Source organism: Nerophis ophidion, linkage group LG08, assembly GCF_033978795.1.
Source record: "Nerophis ophidion isolate RoL-2023_Sa linkage group LG08, RoL_Noph_v1.0, whole genome shotgun sequence".
Taxonomy (NCBI): Eukaryota; Metazoa; Chordata; class Actinopteri; order Syngnathiformes; family Syngnathidae; genus Nerophis; species Nerophis ophidion.
This window is the reverse complement of record NC_084618.1, coordinates 6,926,560-6,935,691: the sequence shown is the minus strand read 5'-3', so window position 1 is coordinate 6,935,691 and position 9,132 is coordinate 6,926,560.

Sequence of the window (9,132 nt, the reverse complement as noted above, 5' to 3'; positions counted from 1 at the left end):
AGCTCCCGTCATCAGTGGGTGAATGGGTGAATGTGGAAATAGTGTCAAAGCGCTTTGAGTACCTTGAATTCCAGGTTCGATCCCCGCTTCTGCCATCCTAGTCACTGCCGTTGTGTCGTTGGGCAAGACACGTTACCCACCTGGGGACGGCGTGGCGCGGTTGGGAGAGTGGCCGTGCCAGCAACCTGAGGGTTCCTGGTTCGATCCCCACCTTCTACCGACATTGTCACGTCTGTTGTGTCCTGGGGCGGCATAGCTCGGTTGGTAGAGCGGCCGTGCCAGCAACTTGAGGGTTGCAGGTTCGATTCCCGCTTCCGCCATCCTAGTCACTGCCGTTGTGTCCTTGGGCAAGACACTTTACCCACCTGCTCCCAGTGCCACCCACACTGGTTTGAATGTAACTTCGATATTGGGTTTCACTATGTAAAGCGCTTTGAGTCACTTTACCCTTGCTCCTGATGGGTCGTGGTTAGGGCCTCGCATTGCAGCTCCCGTCATCAGTGTGTGAATGGGTGAATGTGGAAATAGTGTCAAAGCGCTTTGAGTACCTTGAAGGTAGAAAAGCGCTATACAAGTATAACCCATCTACCATTATTTAAGGGGCGTAGGGTATAGCTCGGTTGGTTGAGTGGCCGTGCCAGCAACTGGAGGGTTCCAGGTTCGATCCCCGCTTCCGCCATCTTAGTCACTGCCGTTGTGTCCTTGGGTAAGATACTTTACCCACCTGCTCCCAGTGCCACCTACACTGGTTTAAATGTGGTTTCACTATGTAAAAGCGCTTTGAGTCACTAGAGAAAAAGCGCTATATAAATATAATTCGCTTCATCCGTCACACAGACTGGACTTCTCATGCGCCCCCCTTTGACGTGCAGCTGCCACTCACACTGACACCCGCCCGAAGGCCCCTCTGTTTGCTTCTCCTCCCCCCGGGGGTTCAAAGGTCAAGGCAGGCGGGGCGGGAGATGCCTCGGCCAAAAACACAGGGTCCAATTAGCGGGTGGTGCTCCGAGCCCCCGCCTTGTTTATTAGCTATTTAACAAATTCCTGAACGCTCCATAATGCATGAGGCGGCACAATGCTTAATTACATCCGCCCGATTTGGAAATCCGCGTTGGAAATGAATCGGTTTGATAGGCGGTCCCCGGGGAGGACGTGTAATTACCCGGTTCTTTTCATTTGGACCGGCGGCTCCTGCAACCAGGCGGGGGTGGGTCGGGGGGGAATGGGGATGGGGGTTAAAATAAAATAAAGAAGTGTTTTAACAGCACACCTACTCCCTGCCACATAATGCGACGGGCTGCAACATTGCGGAGCTCCTGCTAAAGATGGAACATTTGGCAGAAATACCGGACAATTCTACAAACTTTATGGCTGGCTCACATCGTGGTCACTCCGTGATCACGTACGACCGCCAGACACTTCTGGATGTGGACATATCGGGCCGTTTTGGACTGATAGACGCGTGCGTGCTAAACATGCTAACTAGCATGGGAATACGTCGGCGGCTACATCCAGCGGCCTGTGAAGCAGGGGAGTCTAGTAGCAGCGGGGGCCGTCTACGGAGCAGACGCCAGTGTGTGATCGGAAACGCGGATGTCGAGCGGGGCTAAAAACAAAGCAGAAGGCTAATCCCCACGGAACACCACTTCCCTCCATCCTGAAGCTTTTTCTTCTATGTCCCACTCTCCCTCGTGGAGGGGGTCCGGTCCGATCCGGTGGCCATGTACTGCTTGCCTGTGTATCGGCTGGGGACATCTCTGCGATGCTGATCCGCCTCCGCTTGGGATGGTTTCCTGCTGGCTCCGCTGTGAACGGGACTCTCGCTGCTGTGTTGGATCCGCTTTGGACTGGACTCTCGCGACTGTGTTGGATCCATTGTGGATTGAACTTTCACAGTATCATGTTAGACCCGCTCGACATCCATTGCTTTCCTCCTCTCCAAGGTTCTCATAGTAATCATTGTCACAGACGTCCCACTGGGTGTGAGTTTTCCTTGCCCTTATGTGGGCCTACCGAGGATGTCGTGGTGGTTTGTGCAGCCCTTTGAGACACTAGTGATTTAGGGCTATATAAGTAAACATTGATTGATTGATTGATTGATTCGGTACCATACCGCCTCTGAAAAGTACCGGTCCGATCCGGTGGCCATGTACTGCTTGCCTGTGTATCGGCTGGGGACATCTCTGCGCTGCTGATCCGCCTCCGCTCGGGATGGTTTCCTGCTGGCTCCGCTGTGAACGGGACTCTCGCTGCTGTGTTGGATCCGCTTTGGACTGGACTCTCGCGACTGTGTTGGATCCATTGTGGATTGAACTTTCACAGTATCATGTTAGACCCGCTCGACATCCATTGCTTTCCTCCTCTCCAAGGTTCTCATAGTAATCATTGTCACAGACGTCCCACTGGGTGTGAGTTTTCCTTGCCCTTATGTGGGCCTACCGAGGATGTCGTGGTGGTTTGTGCAGCCCTTTGAGACATTAGTGATTTAGGGCTATATAAGTAAACATTGATTGATTGATTGATTGATTCGGTACCATACCGCCTCTGAAAAGTACCGGTCCGATCCGGTGGCCATGTACTGCTTGCCTGTGTATCGGCTGGGGACATCTCTGCGATGCTGATCCGCCTCCGCTTGGGATGGTTTCCTGCTGGCTCCGCTGTGAACGGGACTCTCGCTGCCGTGTTGGATCCGCTTTGGACTGGACTCTCGCGACTGTGTTGGATCCATTATGGATTGAACTTTCACAGTATCATGTTAGACCCGCTCGACATCCATTGCTTTCCTCCTCTCCAAGGTTCTCATAGTCATCATTGTCACCGACGTCCCACTGGGTGTGAGTTTTTCCTTGCCCTTATGTGGGCCTACCGAGGATGTCGTGGTGGTTTGTGCAGCCCTTTGAGACACTAGTGATTTTGGGCTATATAAGTAAACATTGATTGAACTATTTGATGATAGCGCTTTTGAAATATTGATTTGAATGTGAAATGGAGAGGAGGCCTCTCAACCCCCCCTGCAGCAGCTGGAAAAAGGTTCGACTTTAACACGTCTTTTTGTTGTTTTGCACGCAAGTTTGTAGGAGTCGGGGAGGGAAAAAAAACAAAACCCTGCAACTCACAAGGTCCCGCGTGTTAATGCGGAATAAACGCCGATCTGCACTTTGCCCCCAGTGGAATGTCTGGCACCTCCTGCAAATTACCGGCGTGGTGTGCGCGTGTTTATACGACACGTCACCATCCCCCCCCCCCGCTGATGAAAAGCACACAAATGTGCAGTCAAGTACCTGCAAAAAAAAAAAAAAAAAAAAGCTCATCCTCTCACAGGCAACAACAGAATAAAACACACACAATTGTGGCTTACACATAAAAAAAAAAGGTGTTGTCACTGTTATTTAGCGTGTGCTCATGTTTCCCCCTGCTGGACGTTTTTATTTTACCACATGCCTCACAGAACCCCATCAAGTGATGTTAAATGTTCATTAATCCTCATTTATATGTACATCACCCCGAAACCACTGAAGTTGGCACGTTGTGTAAACGGTAAATAAAAATCAATCAATCAATCAATGTTTATTTATATAGCCCCAAATCACAAATGTCTCAAAGGACTGCACAAATCATTACGACTACAACATCCTCGGAAGAACCCACAAAAGGGCAAGGAAAACTCACACCCAGTGGGCAGGGAGAATTCACATCCAGTGGGACGCCAGTGACAATGCTGACTATGAGAAACCTTGGAGAGGACCTCAGATGTGGGCAACCCCCCCCCCCCTCTAGGGGACCGAAAGCAATGGATGTCGAGCGGGTCTAACATGATACTGTGAAAGTTCAATCCATAGTGGCTCCAAGACAGCAGCGAGAGTCCCGTCCACAGGAAACCATCTCAAGCGGATCAGCAGCGTAGAGATGTCCCCAACCGATACAGGCGAGCGGTCCATCCTGGGTCTCGACTCTGGACAGCCAGTACTTCATCCATGGTCATCGGATAATTTTGCTTCACAATTTGTCCTTGCACCACTAAACACCATAAATTTAGTTTTCTTATCATTTAATGATAACTTATTAATATCAAACCATTTTTTCAGTTGAATTAACTCAACCTCCATTATCCTCAACACTTCCTTCAAGTCTTCTCCTGAACAATATACATGTGTATCATCTGCAAACATAATAAATTTCAATTTATTAGATACTGAACAAATATCATTTAGGTAGAGTATAAATAACTTAGGTCCCAATACCGAGCCTTGTGGAACACCACAAGTTACTCTTCTTGGCTGTGATTTAATCTTATTAATTTCCACATATTGATATCTGTTACTTAAATAACTACTTAACCACTGTTGCGAAACACCTCTTATGCCATATTTTTCCAATTTCTGCAGAAGTAAGGAATGATCGATTGTGTCAAAAGCTTGACATAAGTCAATAAATACTCCAACGGTGTGTTGCTTTTTTTCTATTGCTGTAGCTATGTTTTCTACAAAGTCAATCACTGCTAGAGCTGTAGATCGATTACTTCTGAAGTCATACTGATGGTCATTCAATAGCTCATGTTTGTCAATAAACTTATCAAGTCTATTTACAAATAATTTCTCAAGAATTTTTGCAAATTGAGGTAGTAAGGACACAGGTCTGTAATTTGAGACCATATGTTTATCACCATTTTTATAAATTGGAATAACTTTTGCGATTTTCATTTTGTCAGGAAAAATTCCAGTTGATAAAGATTTATTGCATATATAAGTAAATGGCTTCAGGACACAATCCATCACTTCCTTAACAAGTGACATATCCACGTTGTTACCATCCACAGAAAATTGAATAGACTGCAAAGACAAGATATTCAAAGGGGAACATTATCACCAGACCTATGTGAGCGTCAATATATACCTTGATGTTGCAGAAAAAAGACCATATGTTTTTTTTTTTAACCGATTTTCGTACTCTAAAAGGGTGAATTCGGCGATTTAAACGCCTTTCAATGAATTGTTCGCTGTCGGAGCAATGACCTTTCACCCGTGACGTCACAATGGGAAGCAATCCTCCATTTTCTCATACACATTACACACACAAGTCAAATCAGCTCTGTTATTTTCCGTTTTTTCGACTGTTTTCCGTACTTTGGAGACATCATGCCTCGTCTGTGTGTGTAACAAGTCGATCGGGGACGGATTCGAGTTGACTTACGCGGAGTTTGCATCGATTAGCACGGCATGCTAATCGATGCTAACATGCTATTTAGGCTAGCTGTATGTACATATTGCATCGTTATGCCTCATTTGTAGCTATATTTGCACCCAGCATTTCCCTCCACCCACATTTAATGCCAAACAAACACATACCAATCGACGGATTCAAGTGCACCAGTGGTTAAAAGATGCGAAAGTCCCTCGTTTGTTCCACACATTTTACCGGCGACGGGGATGCTACGACAAATAGCACAGAGATGTGTGGATATCCTGCGACACTAGGCTGGTAGGTAGGTAGGTAGGTCTTTATTGTCATTGCAACAAGTACAACAAAACTTTGTTTTCAGCACAAACCTGTTCAAGATTAGACAAACAAACAGTGTACAGGGTTACAGAACAAGAACGCTGATGGGTCGCCATAAGGCGCCCCGTAAAAGATGAGAAAAACTTAAACGCAGGGGAAGGATGAGTCAAAAAATACAATCCAAACTGGGCTCCTAAGGGGGCTCAGTTCGGAGTAGGAAAAAACCTCCAACTTTTTTTGTTTGCAACTTTTGGTCGCTAATAAAAAAGATTTGTCTGTACCGGAAGTAGCAGACGATGTGCGCGTGACGTCACGGGTTGTATGCTCCTCACATTCTCACATTGTTTATAATCATAGCCACCAGCAGCGAGACCGATTCGGACCAAGAAAGCGACGATTTTCCCATTAATTTGAGCGAGGATGAAAGATTCGTGGATGAGGAAAGTTAGAGTGAAGCACTAAAAAAAAAATTTTTACAAAAGGCGACTGCTCCAGGCGGCGGCAGTGGGAGCGATTCAGATGTTATTAGACACATTTACTAGGATAATTCTGGAAAATCCCTTATCTGCTTATTGTGTTAATATTGTTTTATTGAGGTTATAAAGTCATACCTTAAAGTCGGAGGGCTGCGTTGAACACCAATGTCTCTAAAAGAGAAGCCAATGGAGGAGCCAAGATCACAGCTGCCTTTTTGACAGTTGCAGGAGGATGTCGCATAATCCGCTGAAGTCTCCGGTAAGAGCCGACTTAATATCACAATTGGTTGACATGTGGTAGAGAAACATGTTCGCTTGACCGCTCTGTGTTAAAGCTTCACAACAAACAAAGAAACACCGAATGTGTTTCGGTTGCTAAAGGCAGCTGCAATCCACCGCTTTCCACCAACGGCATTCTTCTTTGACGTCTCCATTATTAATTGAACAAATTGAAAAAGATCCAGCAACACAAATGTCCAAAATACTGTGTAATTAACGGACGTTTTCAACAGGATACCTCGCGGGAAATTTAAAATTGCAATTTAGTCAACTAAACCGGCCGTATTGGCATGTGTTGCAATGTTAATATTTCATCATTGATATATAAACTATCAGACTGCGTGGTCGGTAGTAGTGGCGAACTGAGAAACATTTTTATTGTTTTGGCAAATAATCATTAACTTAAAATTTAATGGCAGCAACACATTGCAAAAAACTTGACACAGGGGCATTTTTACCACTGTGTTACATGGCCTTTCCTTTTAACAACACTCAGTAAAAGTTTGGGAACTGAGGAGACCGATTGTTGAAGCTTTTCAGGCGGAATTATTTCCCATTCTTGCTTGATGTACAGATTAAGTTGTTCAACAGTCCGGGGTCTCTCTTCTGGTATTTTACGCTTCATATTGTGCCACCCATCTGGACTAAAGGCAGGCCAGTCTAGTGCCCGCACTCTTTTACTATGAAGCCACGCTGTTGTTTACACGTGGCTTGGCATTGTCTTGCTGAAATAAGCAGGGGCGTCCTTGATAACGTTGCTTGGATGGCAACAAAATATTGCTCCAAAAACTGTATGTACCTTTCAGCATTAATGGTGCCTTCACAGATGTGTAAGTTACCCATGTCTTGGGCACTAATACACCCCCATACCATCACAAACACTGGCTTTTGAACTTTGCGCCTAGAACAATCTGGATGGTTCTTTTCCTCTTTGTTCCGGAAGGACATGACGTCCACAGTTTCCAAACTCAATTTGAAATGTGGACTCGTCAGATCATTGCACACTTTTCCACTTTGCATCAGTCCATCTTAGATGAGCTCGGGCCTAGAGAAGCCATCTGTGTTTCTGGGTGTTGTTGATAAATGGCTTTTGCTCTGCATAGTAGAGATTTAACTTGTACTTACAGATGTTGCGACACAATGTAGTTACTGACAGTGGTTTTCTGCCTATTTGATGATATCCTTCACACACTGATGTGTAAAGGATATCATGTGATGTCTGTTTTGGATGCAGTATCGCCTGAGGGATCGAAGATCACGGCCATTCAATGTTGGTTTTAAGGTTTGCTGCTTACGTGCAGTGATTTCTCCAGATTCTCTGAACTTTTTGATGATATTACGGACCGTAGATGGTGAAATCCCTAAATTCCTTGCAATACCTGGTTGAGAAATGTTTGTCATAAACAATTTGCTCACGCATTTGTTCACAAAGTGGTGACTCTCGCCCCGTCCTTGTTTGTGAATGACTGAGCATTTCATGAAAGCTGCTTTTATACCCAATCATGGCACCCACCTGTTCCTAATTAGCCTGTTCCTCTGTGGAATGTTCCAAATAAGTGTTTGATGAGCATTCCTCAACTTTCTCACTTGTACCACCGTTTTTTAAAACATGTTGCAGGCATCGAATTCCAAATGAACTAATATTTACAAAAAATAACAAAGTTTACCAGTTCAAACATTAAATATCTTGTCTTTGCAGTCTATTCAATTGAATATAAGTTGAAAATGATTTGTAATTCTTTGTATTCTGTTTTTATTTACCATTTACACAAGGTGCAAACTTCACTGGTTTTGTGTTTTTTGTATTTTATATATTTTATATATTTGTATTTGTTTTATGCGTGTAAAACTATATATACTCTATAATATTTGTTGCGTTCATATATTTCTGTGAGAACTAATTAATTGATTTACATCAGTGGTTCTCAAACTTGTTTTTTTTACTGTTAAAAAAACAACAACTGCAACATTACAGTGAAATTTTGGCACCTGTAAAATGACTGTAAAATTTGCTTTTTTTTACCTCAAATAAAAGAAAATGCAATTTTACAGTAACATTTTGGCACCTGTAAAATTTCTTTAAAATTAGTTTTTTTTACCGTGAATAAAAAAAAATGCAATTTTACAGTAAAATTTTGGCACCTGTAAAATGACTGTAAAAATAGTTTTTTTTTTACCTCAAATAAAAGAAAATGCAATTTTACAGTAAAATGTTGGCACCTGTAAAGTTTCTGTAAAATTAGTTTTTTTTACCGTAAATAAAACAATGCAATTTTACAGTAAAATTTTGGCACCTGTAAAATGACTGTAAAATTTGCTTCTTTTTTTTACCTCAAATAAAAGAAAATGAAATTTTACAGTAAAATTTTGGCACGTGTAAAGTTTCTGTAAAAAAATTTTTTTTACCGTAAATAAAAAATAAATATATTTTACAGTAAAATTTTGTCACCTGTAAAATGACTGTAAAAGTTGCTCTTTTTTTTTACCTCAAATAAAAGAAAATGCAATTTTACAGTAAAATGTTGGCACCTGTAAAGTTTCTGTAAAATATGTTTTTTTTACCGTAAATTTAAAAAAAATTCTATTTTACAGTAACATTTTGGCACCTGTAAAATTTGCTTTTTTTTTTACCTCAAATAAAAGAAAATGCAATTTTACAGTAACATTTTGGCACCTGTAAAGTTTCTGTAAAATTATTTTTTTTACCGTAAATAAAAAAAATGCAATTTTACAGAAAACTTTTGGCACCTGTAAAATTACTGTAAAATTAGTTTTTTCTACTGTAAATAAAAAAATGCAATTTTACTTTATAATTTTTGGCACCTGCATAGTTTCTGTAAAATTTTAATTTTTTACTGTAAATTAAAAAAACTGCAATTTG